The 13,417-nt window shown below is 36.2% G+C and overlaps 1 long non-coding RNA gene across 1 annotated transcript; it reads left to right on the top strand.

Annotated features, from left to right (window-relative positions):
* Positions 1 to 469: 469 nt before the first annotated feature.
* On the top strand, positions 470 to 1,846 carry LOC111241152. Its single transcript, XR_002666949.1, has 3 exons — positions 470 to 850; positions 1,058 to 1,166; positions 1,587 to 1,846. It is a non-coding gene; the product is annotated as an uncharacterized LOC111241152 (long non-coding RNA).
* The last annotated feature ends 11,571 nt before the right edge of the window (positions 1,847 to 13,417 follow it).

Here is a 13,417-nt window from a genome sequence, read left to right as displayed (position 1 = left end):
ATGGTAAGGATGGGTTGGAAGAAGTCAACTAATATGAGTGCTTATTCTCATTTCTACATTAAGCATTCAATTCTTTCAGGGTAGTAAACATTAAACCGTGCAAGAGATGACCATAGAAAACATTCAATGGGCATATCTAACACTAACTTGAGAAGAAAGATTTAGCTATTGTCACCACTTTCTAAAAGTATCATTGAATTAACTATAAAGGAAATGCGTGCAGAGATAGCATTCCTGGTCTTGTTCATTTGGATGATGCAAAAGTTTTGACATGTCACTAAATGAATCTAATAATGTGAAGATAGATAGAAAATTGTCACGGGGGAGTGGTAGGAAAATGAAATCTCAAGAGGGTTGTGAATCCTCAATGGAAGTCAAGGGTTCTACAAAGAAGAATGGTCGGATGGATGCTGGAGTGTTGTCAAGAAAGGAACAAAGTACAGATGCATTAACTATGAAGGAGCTAGTTTCAAATACTATGAAGCTTCCACTTTTATCCAGTTCATATTCATTCAGTGGTGACTTGGTTAGGGCTGATGATGGGCCGTGTGATTCTTTGAAGGAAACCCACAAAGTTATGGTGAGGGAGAAAACCTTCTCTAGTCAGGGTCAAAAGGAAGGGCTGGAGCCAACATCTACTGAGGTGAATGGTTTCCTTTAACATATCACCAAGGGTAAGAGGGTGTGCTTTGTATGCTTCATTCAGAGTATTCATTTTNGTTAAGCTCATATGNAGAGAGATGTAGAAATAATGTACTTGAGAGAAAGTACAGGTTGTTTAATGTGGGTGATGAAGAAGGACTTCCAAGCGTAACTGTTAAAATAATTAATTGTGGTGAACATAATGAGGGTGAGAATTCCTTTGACCTTTAGGCAGAATACCAAGTTCTACTCTTGATGTGAACTAATATTATTTGAACTATTAAATTCTTAATAATCTGTTGAAAGTTTCAAGTACAACTATTAAAAATGCTGAAGCATAACATTATTTGTTCATTTGAATGTGATGCATGTTGATTTATATTTGATATGTTGATTTGAATCTTTATCTTTGTAGATGGAAAGAAGATAACTAAGTCAAAAAAGGAAAGAATTGGATCTACTAAAACCCAATCCTGAACTGCATAAGGGAAAACACAAAAAAGGTCAAGACGCAAATCAAGAAGGTATCGATATTGATTTCATATTTGTTTATGGTTTATAAATTCCACATTCTAATTATAAATTCTTGCTTGTGAAGAACATACAATAGCTGTGAATATCTTGTGGTTTTATGTGTTGTGGTTTATTTATTTTATTAGCATATTGCATGTTGTTTGGTTGAGTATTCATAGCGCTGCTNTCTCGTTGAATGATGCTGCATTTATTTTTCTTGACATAAACATGTATATGTATTGAAGGGGCTATAGATGTAATCTTTAGTGCAACACTATCAAAAAGTTGGCTGACACTGAGATTGTCTTTGGTGTTAGGGAATTGTCCTGTCATACTGAGATTGTCTTTGGTGTTAGATCTATTTTATCACTTCTGCTATGCTTTTAATACTTTTCTTTATTTTTTAATTTTATGATGAAATATATAACTAGGTGAATTATATGCTCGGGCATTTTTTAGAGGAGAGCCGTATCCAGTGGAGCCTGTTATTGACAGTAGCGGGTGGTTTTGCAGACTGTTGATTCATGGTGATTTCATGGACAATTTTCAGTTTAGTTTAGTTAAACTAAATTAAAAAATAGTTCAGTTCAGTTACTCTGAACTATTTTTTAGTTTAGTACAGTTTTTTTGAACTAGGTTATAGTTAACTACAAACTTTTACAGTGCAGTACAGTATAGTACATTTTGCCCACCCCTAACAGCACGCTTCACAGGTTGCCAAGCCTATCACAGCACACTTCACAGGTTGCCAAGGCTTTAGTCAAATGTAGCAGTTTTCACAGGATGCCAAGCCTTCAAGATCAAACTAGAAGCATATTCTTTGTGCAGATGTTCATCAACGGTAATTGCAAATGACTCCTCAATTCTGAATCTCTCTCAAGAAAGATCACCACCATCTTCTTAGAGAATTCTTGGAGCTTCTGAAACTGAGAGATATTACAATTGGATTAATTCAAACTGAGAGATATTACAATTGGATTAATTCAAACTGCAAATTTTTATTTCCTTGAATAAGAGATATTACAATCGGTGGGAACAATCAAGGAAAAAACAAAACAAAGCACGCCAGGACACACAAAAGGTGGCGTTATATGCCATTTTAAAAGATTAAATGAACTAGTCACAAAAAACAATTTTGTCAAAAAAGAACACTATTCTGATTCGAATGAGTCTTCAATTTTCTTGTCAGCATTGTTTGCTCCACTGTCTGTGTCACCAATAGAGGATTCTTCAAAGACTTTTATCCTGAGGGCATACTCCATTTTCTTATGAAGATCAGATAATGAATTTTGCATCATATTTAGTTTGTTCTCCAGCCTATCAAATCTTTGATCCACATAATATTCAAACTTGCTTAGTGGATGAAATTTATAACCTTTGGTATCAATTTTTATAGGATCCAGTTCACTGGTATATGAGATTTCATCTACCCTTGTCCATTCATCTCTCAGCTTGAAAATACCAACATAGTCTAGAAACCGAGTTTCCATTACATTGCACTTTCTATAGTGAATAACTCTTTCATTTGTGGTGTTGACATTTTGTAGGTTCAGTATTTTGCTGATGAGCACCCCATAAGGTAGACATAATCCATGACCTTTAGTGAACTTCATCATGTGGTCACGAATGATGAATGCCCAGTTTGATTGAATTCCAGATGATAGAGCAGAGATTAAAAATATATCTTCATCTTTGAGTATTGAGTGTTCATCTTCTCTGGGAAGTAATATCCATGTCATGATGTATGCACATTAACAGTCATCCATTTGAAGATTTTTTATGATGAATTCATCAGAATGCTTTGAGGAGGAAGTTTTACTTAGCATGGTGTTGAATAAACCTCTACTGTCATACCCTGCAATGCCATGATGAGAATATGAACCCCTGGTTTGTAATCCAGTAACCTTTTCCCAAGTCTTGTTGTTTATGATAATATCAGTTCCTTTTACCCTTGATGTTAGATTGTTTCCTTCTCTCTTAAGGTTGCAGTAGACCTTGCTAAATTTGTATAGCATTCACCTTGCATTTCCACAAACTTTGCAAGATTTTCTCTGATCAGCCATTCTTGGAACCCGAAACCCTCATTTCTATAAAATGCAGTGCTTGCGCATTTCTGCCTTAGAATTTCATTGAATCCCCATTTGCAAATGTAGTCAGTTCTCTGATCATCATCACTGAGCCATCCAAAAGGATCAACCTCTCTTCTTGCGGACATGGGACGTTTTCCTAGCCTTGGTGATGATGCAGCCATTTGAGCAATGACAAGGAATGGATCTCACCAGAATCAGAATAAGGGTTTGTTTGCAAGATTGTATATGAATACCTGATAATGGTTGAAATAAAGTTATTTTCATACTTGATTTTGATATTAAAACACACCCTTTATGGCTTAGAATTAGCTTGAAATTATGCATTTTTATTAAGTTAGAGAATAAGAGAGTCAATGATGGTTTTCTGGGTTTTATGCTTGGTTTCCCTTGATTTTGTAGGTTTATTGAATGATTTGGAGGAAGGATTTAATTATCAAAGAGTTGCAGTGCAAAAAAGTCAACCAGAATGCAAAAAAGTCAACCAGTTAACTAGAAAAGTCAACCAATTGACCATAATGCTGAAAAGTTGACCAGAGTGCAGTTGACCAGCGTTGAGCGGTGAAAATGGGCGCTGAGGGGTAGTTTTGGGCGCTGAGCGGTCATGCGATTAAGGGGAAACAACTGAGCGATCAAATTACGGGCTGAGCGGTTGTCAGTTTTTATTTTGTGGATTCTGTGATTATTCTGTTATCTTTTTGGGCTATATATATAGCCCCAATGCGAATTGAAACCCGTATTCTTTTGGCAGAGAGAACGTCCAGAGCTATTCCAAACACCTTGGAGGATATTTCTTGGATGCTTAGGCTCCTTTTTATCAAATTTAGGGTTTGCTTTTCCATTCTTTCATTATTTTAATCTAGTTTCACCATGATAATGGTGAACTAAACCCTTTGTTGTTGGGGAACAATGTAATCTTTTGAAACTGTCATATATCCAAATTCTTATTTATTTCATATGCTTGTCATATACTTGTTTGTCAATTGTTGGGTTCTCATCTATGCTAAATGCTTTTATTGTTTAACTAATTCAGTAAATGTTGTTTGTTTTATCGATATGGGGACGTACGGTAATGTCATGAACTAGTGAGAACTTCCTTGATTATGCTAATACCACCTAGGGATAGGGGTATGACGATCAGTAATAGTCTCTTTTCACCAAGAGATTGGGTTAAGGGTAGGCTAGAAAGTTTGCATGGCAATTAGATAAATAAGTGAAGTAAATAAGAAAAGTAAATATATGAGAGTGTATAAGATGAAATTGTAAACCCCAACAACATCATTCATCCATAGTTTTTCAAAGCCAATTGAATCAACTGCATTTGCATGTTTATTTTTGTTCTTTGCATACAACCACCAACTTAATTATTTTCTCAAGTCTTATGCGATTTGTTTACATGAAAAGTAAGGCCTGAGACTTCTTTGGGAAGAACGATATTGGGTTTACCAATTATATTACTTGATAACGATCTGATTAAATTTGACTTGTTTGTTATGCTTAGTTTTATTTTTGTTCTAATAAATATTTTCTAGTTTTTTGTGACTAATGTTTGCAGGATGCAGTATGGACAAGAATTTGACTATATGGACACTCAATTCTACCAAAATGCTTTCAACCACTGGTGGGAACCTCACTTATATATGGATCAAAGCCCATTTCGGCAAGCTGTTGAGCAACAATTTACTTCGATTAAGAGCAATGCAGATTCTGATGAACTTTTTCATAGGGTCATGTATTTGGAAGTATACCATGTCAAAGGCATAGAGGAGAATACGAAGAATGACGAATTTTTTCTGTAAGACATGTATACAAGATTTTCTCCATTTGCTTTTCCAGTGTGCTTAACCATGGAGTTCTTAGGAGTTAGGCTACCGAAAAACAAATGCATTTGTTGATATGAGTAGTCAAATCAATTCCTTTAAGCTATCCTTCAACTGTATAGTCCCATACCTATACAATCTCCAGATCCCTCTCATTATGGTGTATGTTCGATTCGTCCATGTGCCCCTTCCACTCGAAGCCTGCCAGGAGCCGCTCCTTACCCGTGCCCCTGCAGCATGCTTCTTGCACCGGCGATCACTCCCCGCCCTCGTCAGTGCCCGGGTGTCACATGCCCACCAGCTTCTGTCTGGTTCGTCCTTGAACCACACCGTACTAGGAGAGGCTAGGCTCTGATACCATTTGTAACGCCCCGGCAACTTACAGGGACTATTGACTACCCCCACACATCAACACAAGGCTTTCCAGTGTGTTTTGTCCTCACTCACACACTTTTCGAGAAAACTTCCCGGAAGGTCACCCATCCTATCATTACTCTAGGCTAAGCACGCTTAACCATGGAGTTCTTATGAGTTAGGCTACCGAAAAGCAAATGCATTTGTTGATACGAGTAGCCAAATCAATTCCTTTAAGCTATCCTTCAACTGTATAGTCCCATACCTATACAATCTCCAAATCCCTCTCATTCTGGTGTATGTTCGATTCGTCCATGTGCCCCTTCCACTCGAAGCCTGCCAGGAGCCGCTCCTTACCCGTGCCCCTGCAGCATGCTTCTTGCACCGACGATCACTCCTCGCCCTCGTCAGTGCCCGGGTGTCACAAAATCACTAGCAGCAACAATTCTCTTCACCAATAGAAACGTGGGAGGAAGATCAACAACTATGTCATCAGATAGCTGATGTGACGGAACAAGTCAAAAGCCTTAATGAAAAGTTCAACAAATTCTTTGAGAAGTATGATTGCAAGAGCTATGAGGTTACCTTCAAGAATTTGGAGACACAAATTGGTCAACTATCTAACATTGGAGTTAACCCTACGGAGGAATGCCAAGCTACTAGCTCTGAAAGTGATAAGGTTGTTGATGAGGAGAAGATAGAGGATGAAAAGATAGAGATAGATGAGGAGTATCAACACCTACTGATGGGTGTTTGAACTTTACCGGGTCAAGCTATTGACGTTAAAGAAGCGCTTGTTGGGAGGCAAGCCAATTTCTAACTTTTTCTTTTTTATTATTTGTGTGTTTAAGTTTTTTTTAGGTTATATGCAGCTTCTGATGGTAGTGATGATAACATCTACTGATGGATGCTTCTACAACATCTACTCATGGATGTTGTTATCAAAGAGGACGGTGAATAGACACCTACTGATGGATGTCACTGTTAACATTGACTGATGAATGCTACTAGGATAGCATCTACTGAGGGATGCTAGAAGATTTAGGTATCTACTGAAGGATACAGGGAAGCACACCTACTGAAGGGTGTTGGAAAGGTATGGACTTACTGACAAGTGCTAGAAAGGTTTAGGTCAGGCTCGTGACGTTAAACAAGCTCTACTTGGGAGGCAACCCAGTTTTCTAAACTTATCTTTTTAAATTGTTATATTTGCTTCTGTTGTTAGAATAAGTGTTGATGTACTTGGTTTAAAACTTATATCTGATGCAATGGGTTGATGATGATTTGATTAGTGTGCTTGATGATGCTTTTATATTAATTGATGTTGAGATGATATATGAGATGCTATATACAGTTGGTGGTTCACAATATATGTGAACAGATGCATGATAACATGATTGTGATTGTGATATTGAGCAGGATGTGTATCTATGTATTGGAACTTGAAATTAGCATATGTAAGGTGTTGAACTCCAGAGTTTTTGATTGAATGTTTGCTATTACTTTGAAAGCATGAATGACTTTGCACAGGTTTCTATGATTAAATCATTTGCTTGCATGCGTCATATGATCAAGGCCATTTTTGATTTAGCCCTTTCCTAGCCAATGCAAAAAAGTTTCGTCCCAATTAAAAAGAGCACAATGTGTTCTACCCTTTTTGAACCTAAGCCTTAAACAGTATGAGAAAACCCTTTTGCAAATCTTTACCTTGAGTTAAGTTGAGAATTATTGTGTGCTATTGATAAAGGTTCAAGTTTGGGACTATTCGGAAAGTTGAAAAAGAAAAAGATAAGCATTGAGCTAATGTGTTGAGCAAAACATAAAAAAATGAAAAAGAAAGAGAAAAGAAAAAAAGAAGATAAAATGAGAAGAAAAGCTCAATGCAAAGAAAATGGAAAGTTGGGAATGAGTGAGATTGGTTGTTTAAAGAGAGTTTGTGTTTCAACTATAAATGTCAATAACTCTCTTAACTCAAGGATTTTGTGATCCAGAAAAACCAATGTTCTTCTTAGCCCAACCACGTTACAAGCCATAAAAAGTCCTTGTGATGATAACTTGCTTGTGAGTATGATTGATTGTGGTTAAATGAAACACTTTCATTGGTGAGGAGTAGTTCCAATTATACATGATTGCATATGTGCTTGGTTAATTGGTCATTCATGATAATAACATTAGTTGGAAAGATTGTGATTATGTGAACACCATATTAAGTTTAATGGAAGTAATCCATCTAAACATCTTGACTGATGTTTTTATGATAAGCTGAGAGTGATTACTTGTCTTGGATGAAAGAGTTTTGGAAAGTATTAATCCATTGTATTGATTGTTTGAAAACTTAGTTACATCTTGTTTTGCTTGAGGACAAACAAAATTCTAAGTTTGGAGCTGTGATAATGGTTGAAAAATAGTTATTTTCATGCTTGATTTTGATATTAAAACACACCCTTTATGACTTAGAATTAGATTGAAATCATGTATTTTTATTAAGTTAGAGAATAAGAGAGTCAAAGATGGTTTTCTTGGTTTTATGCTTGGTTTCCCTTGATTTTGTAGGTTTATTGAATGATTTGAAAGAAGGATTGAATTATCAAAGAGTTGCAATGCAAAATAGACAACCAGAATGCAAAAAAGTCAACCAGAAAGTCAACCAGTCAACTAGTTGACCAGAATGCTGAAAAGTTGACCAAAGTGCAGTTGACCAGCGCTGAGCGGTCTTGCGATTAAGGGAAAACCGCTGAGCGGTCAAATTATGGGCTGAGCGGTTGTCAGTTTTTATTTTGCGGATTCTGTGATCATTCCGTTATCTTTTTGGCCTATGTATAGCCCCAGTGCAACTTGAAACCCTATTCTTTTGGCAGAGAGAACGTCCAGAGCTATTCCACACACCTTGGAGGAGATTTCTTGTATGCTAAGGGTCCTTTTTATCAAATCTAGGGTTTGCTTTTCCATTCTTTCATTATTTTCATCTAGTTTCACCATGACAATGGTGAACTAAACCATTTGTTGTTGGGGAACAATGTCATCTTTTGAAACTCTCATATATCCAAATTCTTATTTATTTCATATGCTTGTCATATACTTGTTTATCAATTGTTGGGTTCTCATCTTTGCTAAATGCTTTTATAGTTTAACTCATCCAGTAAATGTTGTTTGTCTTTATCGATATGGGGACGTACGATAATCTCATGAACTACTGAGAAAAATTCCTTGATTATGATAATACCACCAAGGGATAGGGGTAGGACGATAAATTGTATTTTGCTTCTGTTCGCATTGCGTTATTGGTTACTAGGGGAGGCTAGGGATAACAAGTCGGTAATTAATAATAGACTCTTTTCACCAAGGGATTAGGTTAATGGTAGGCTAGAAAGTTTGCATGGCAATTAGATAAATAAGCGAAGTAAATAAGAAAAGTAAATATATGAGAGTGGATAAGATGAAATTATAAACCCCAACAACACCATTCATCCATAGTTTCTCAAAGCCAATTGAATCAACTGCATTTGCATGTTTATTTTTGTTCTTTGCATACAACCACCAACTTAATTCTTTTCTCAAGTCTTATGCGATTTGCTTACATGAAAAGTAAGGCCTAAAAGTCCTTTTGGAAGAACGATATTGGGTTTACTAATTATATTACTTGATAACGATCTGGTACACTTGCCAGAGGCTTAACAATACCTTAGACTACTTGATGAATCGATATTTTATCGACTTCACTTAGTTTATTATGCTAGAATTAATCAGAGAATTGTGTTTAATTGTCCGGTATTTTCCCGTTTTTCCTAATTATGCTTAATTTGACCAGAAATTCTAATTTTAATTAATTTGAATTTTTTGAGCTAATTATTTGCATTATTATTTTCAGGGAAAATTTTGGAAACACAATTTGGGACATTTGGAGGACACCAAATAAATTCAAGACTCTCCATTTAGACATTTTAAAATTTAGTTACATTGTAATTTAATTGTTTAAACTTTTTTTTCAGACAACCTTTGCACATTGGGCCATTAAAAATATGTTGGGACCCAAATTTTGGTGACACATGTCCTACCTAGGGTTGAGTGGATCCCACCCTAATCTTTCAGCACACATTCTCTCGGATTATGTAGCTGCAGCTGACGCATATTTAGAGGCGCTCTCTCGGGAATTTTGGGAATCTAGCAACCACTTGGCTTTTAATTTACTTTGTTGCAAGTTTTCATTTAGAATGAAGAGCATAAGTTTTCTTTATTACAAAACGCTGTTACCTTGCTAACGTTGAAGCTGGATTCAATTTGTTATTTTATTTTTATTTTTTTTTCTTAAAAAGCTGTAGCCGCCATCTTCATTTTTGAGTTTCTTTTTACAATGTTTTATGCTGTTTTGGATTTCAGATAAAATTTACGTATTGTTGAGTTGAAATAGAAGCAGCACGCTGTCAAGCAACGGTACATTCACCTTGAGCTGGAACGTAATTTCGAATGGAGGTTGGAGCACTATTTTTGGAGAAAGAATGGAGGGTTACGGCTGATTTCTTCTCCTCATTCAAGTAGGAAGCTTGCATTCATTTATTTAGGAAAAGCTCATCTTCATCACGCTGGCAGCAGTGCACACGGGTTGCTCCAAAAAAGTGTTGTGCTAATTTCAATTGGAAGCATATGAAACGGTGGCAATTGGTGAATCATTGATTTAATTGGCAGAGAAAAACACTGATTCAAATTTGATTTATCTTGAATGCACACGGTGATTTTCTTTCTTGTAGAAGTAAGTTGCACGTTGCCTTTAATATTTGGGATTTTAACCTTTGTTAGAAGCAGCAGTTATGACGTCCTAAATGGAGAGCATGATGATTCAACCCTTTTCTTGAAGCTGGCGTGATGCACAAGGGGTCACATTTTCTTTAAGTTTTGTTTCCACTTGAATGCAATGTGTTGTGCTTTTTGATTAGCAATTTCACTTTCCATATTACTTGGCTAATGTAGTTTCATCTAGGAATTCCACATGTGCTTGTTCGGTTTTCTTTTTCCTTAGTGAGTTATTTAATTTATCTTAACTTCATGATGGTCAACCACTCTTTATTTTATTCACCAAGTTTATGTTTCTTTTCTTTAGTTAGAATGTGTCCGGTCTTATTTATCTTTATTGTTAACTCATCCATTTCTTTTAAGCATAATTTAATTAGTTGTCTAGTTTACATCGATTGCTCCCTACTTTAACTTTTAGGACTGTTCGGTTTGTTGTTTCCGTTTACTTTTCTGCTATCTGTTCTGTTTGATTTTGATAATTTCATTGCAATGTTAGCTTAGGTTATGCGGGTTGGTCATTAGCGATATTACATTGTTTCTTTCGAAGCATAGTGATTGAGTTAATGACCAACCGTTTTCACATTCTGTTTTTACATTTCTTTTTAAAATTTTGTTCGCATTCGTTTCTTAATTTAGTTCTTTTGCATTCACAAAACCTCACAACCCCCCCCCACTTCGTGTTTGACCTAATTCTCAAACCACATTTGGTCCTTGAGAGACGACCTAGGAGTCACTTCCTAGTCTATACTGCATTCTTTTATGCAATCAAATTTGTAGGGCCGCAACAACCCATCACTACTTCATTCATTTATACATGAAAAGACGCACTAAGAGTTTGCTTAAACCCTAAGTTAATCTCTAACGTTTTAAAAAGAAATAGGCATGATGAGGTTGCTCCAGGTTGATCTACCCTCTAACAGTGGAGGATGAATTTATACAGTAGCGGGGAAGTGTGGAGATGCGGTTGTAGTGATGATATACGGTTGCAAGGAAGTGAGATGCGGTTGCAGGAAGGAAGATGGGGCAGCGGAATTGAGATGCAACAGCGGAAGAATTATTGATCTGTGAAAGAGTGAAGAGCTTGCGGTATGGGGAAGCTAGCTCAAAAGGCCTTCATCTGGAAGGAGCTAGGTGGAGTAATGGAAAGCTCAAGAAGGTGACTCTCGGACAAATTTTCATATGCTAGAAATCTCAACAGCAAAGTGAATATCATATACATCCAAAAGTGATATACACGACTGCCATGGTGGGTTTTATAAGAGAACCCCCCTTGGCTGTAAGCATGGTTGCTATGATCCGTAAAGAGTGGATCTATTGCCACGTAGCACCCCATGTGTAACTGGTGAAGGCCTTCTAGAAAGGCTGATTTAAAATGTGCTAAAACAAAGCAACACGTGATCTAGTGTTGATTGAAGAAGGATCTTGTCGTGGGTGTGCTTAGCAAAGTGTGGTGGTGCAGCGAGCAACTTTGATAGTCATCTGGATAGATTTGCCCCTTCTCTTGGTGTCAATTTATTCAAGCTCTTGTTGGAGTTTCCATGCTTCTAGTGATGGGTCCATGATGGGCTTGGACCTAAGTCATCATCCCCTCCCCCTTGGAAAGGATTTGTCCTCAAATCTGATTGCTTGCTTGAGGACTTATTTTTGATAGCTTCACAAGGTTCCTCCTGGGTCAAAGATTAATCTGCAATAAGCATCAAACATATTTCTAATTAGTTTTTTATGACCCAACAAAGTATATAAAAAATTGTGTTTAAAAGAAGGTTTCTTAATGTTAAAATTTTCAAATTTAATGCAATAAAGAAACCTGCCTTCATTTTTATTAGTATGTTGAGTTAGTGGTAACCATAAAAGTAACCCCAACCCAAGTTGTGAAATCCCATGTGTTGAAAAGTTTAATGATTTTAAAGAATGCATGGAAAATTCTTGGAAAGAAAAGTGAGATTTTGGAATTTCAAAAATAAATGGAGAAAAGTGAAAGGATAAGAAACGTCCCCTTAATAGACTAGGTTCTATTGTAAGTGAAGAAGGAGATATTGCCCTTAATTGCTCTTTTTCCTTTTCCTCCATTTCTTTTCTTTCAACTTCTTCCCTTTCTCTCTTTTCTTTCTCTTGCCTTTCTCTCGCCCTCTCTTCTTCTCTTCTTTTTCTTTCTTCATCTTCTCTCTTTTCCTTCTCTCTTCTTTTTGCCTCTTCTTTTATCTCTCTTTCTTCCTCTTTTCTTCTCTCATGTTCTCTTCTCTCATGTTCTCTTTTCTCTTTTTCTTCAGCTTCTCTTCTCTCTTACTTTATTCTTTCTTTCTCTATTCTCTCTTTTTCTCTTCTTCTCTCTTCTTTTCTTCTTCCTCTTGATTCTTGCTCTTGTTTTTCTCTTTCTAATCTCTCAACTCTATATTTGCTTATTTCTTCCCATAACCTCTTAAGATTTTCTAGAAACTCACTTTCCCTATGAGAAAACCCACTTTAATTTTTAATGAATGATTGACCTTCTCTAATAAGCTCTCTCATAACTTCTAAGTTTCTTTGAGATTCTGGAGGCACAAACTTTCTTCTCCAACAAGCTTTCAATTCCTTCCAATTATGGATGGGGGATTTTTAACCTATCCTAACATGGTATTGCCTTTCCTCCCACCATTCTCTTGCATGAATTTCAAATCTAGTAGTGTAAAGACTAAGGATGTAAGATTCACAATCTCTAGAATAATAGGATTCAGATTTACTTTTGCTAATCATGAAGAAATGCATGTCATCAATTTCCCTTTCCCAAGCTAGATATGTTAATGCACCAATATCCTCACCAAAGAATGGAATATTTTCCCTAGCTTATTTATACAAATTATTCTCAATCCTATCAAACTCATGAAATGAACAAGTCTTCCTTCTAGCTTTGTCATGCTCTCTCTTGATCTCTTTGTAACTAAGTGGCTTATCAAAATTAAAATTCCTAGAAGAATATCTTCAAGACATTTTATGAATTTGAAAGTTTTCTTGAAGTAAGGATAAAAAGATTACACTTAAAAGCAATATTGCAGGTAAGAGAGGTGAACCTAAAAAGGTTGCTTAAGTACCAAGTCTTGCCTTAGCCAAATATGCTTCTAGTTACTTACTAAGAATCCTTAAGTCAAAATTAAATCCACCAAAAGTCTTAAAGTAAACAAGCAAAAAAAGAAATAAAAGCCTAGACTCTAAGACGGATGATGAGTAGTTATTTCT

Source organism: Vigna radiata, unplaced genomic scaffold, assembly GCF_000741045.1.
Source record: "Vigna radiata var. radiata cultivar VC1973A unplaced genomic scaffold, Vradiata_ver6 scaffold_323, whole genome shotgun sequence".
Classification (NCBI taxonomy): domain Eukaryota; kingdom Viridiplantae; phylum Streptophyta; class Magnoliopsida; order Fabales; family Fabaceae; genus Vigna; species Vigna radiata.
This window is presented reverse-complemented; position numbering and strand designations above follow the sequence as displayed.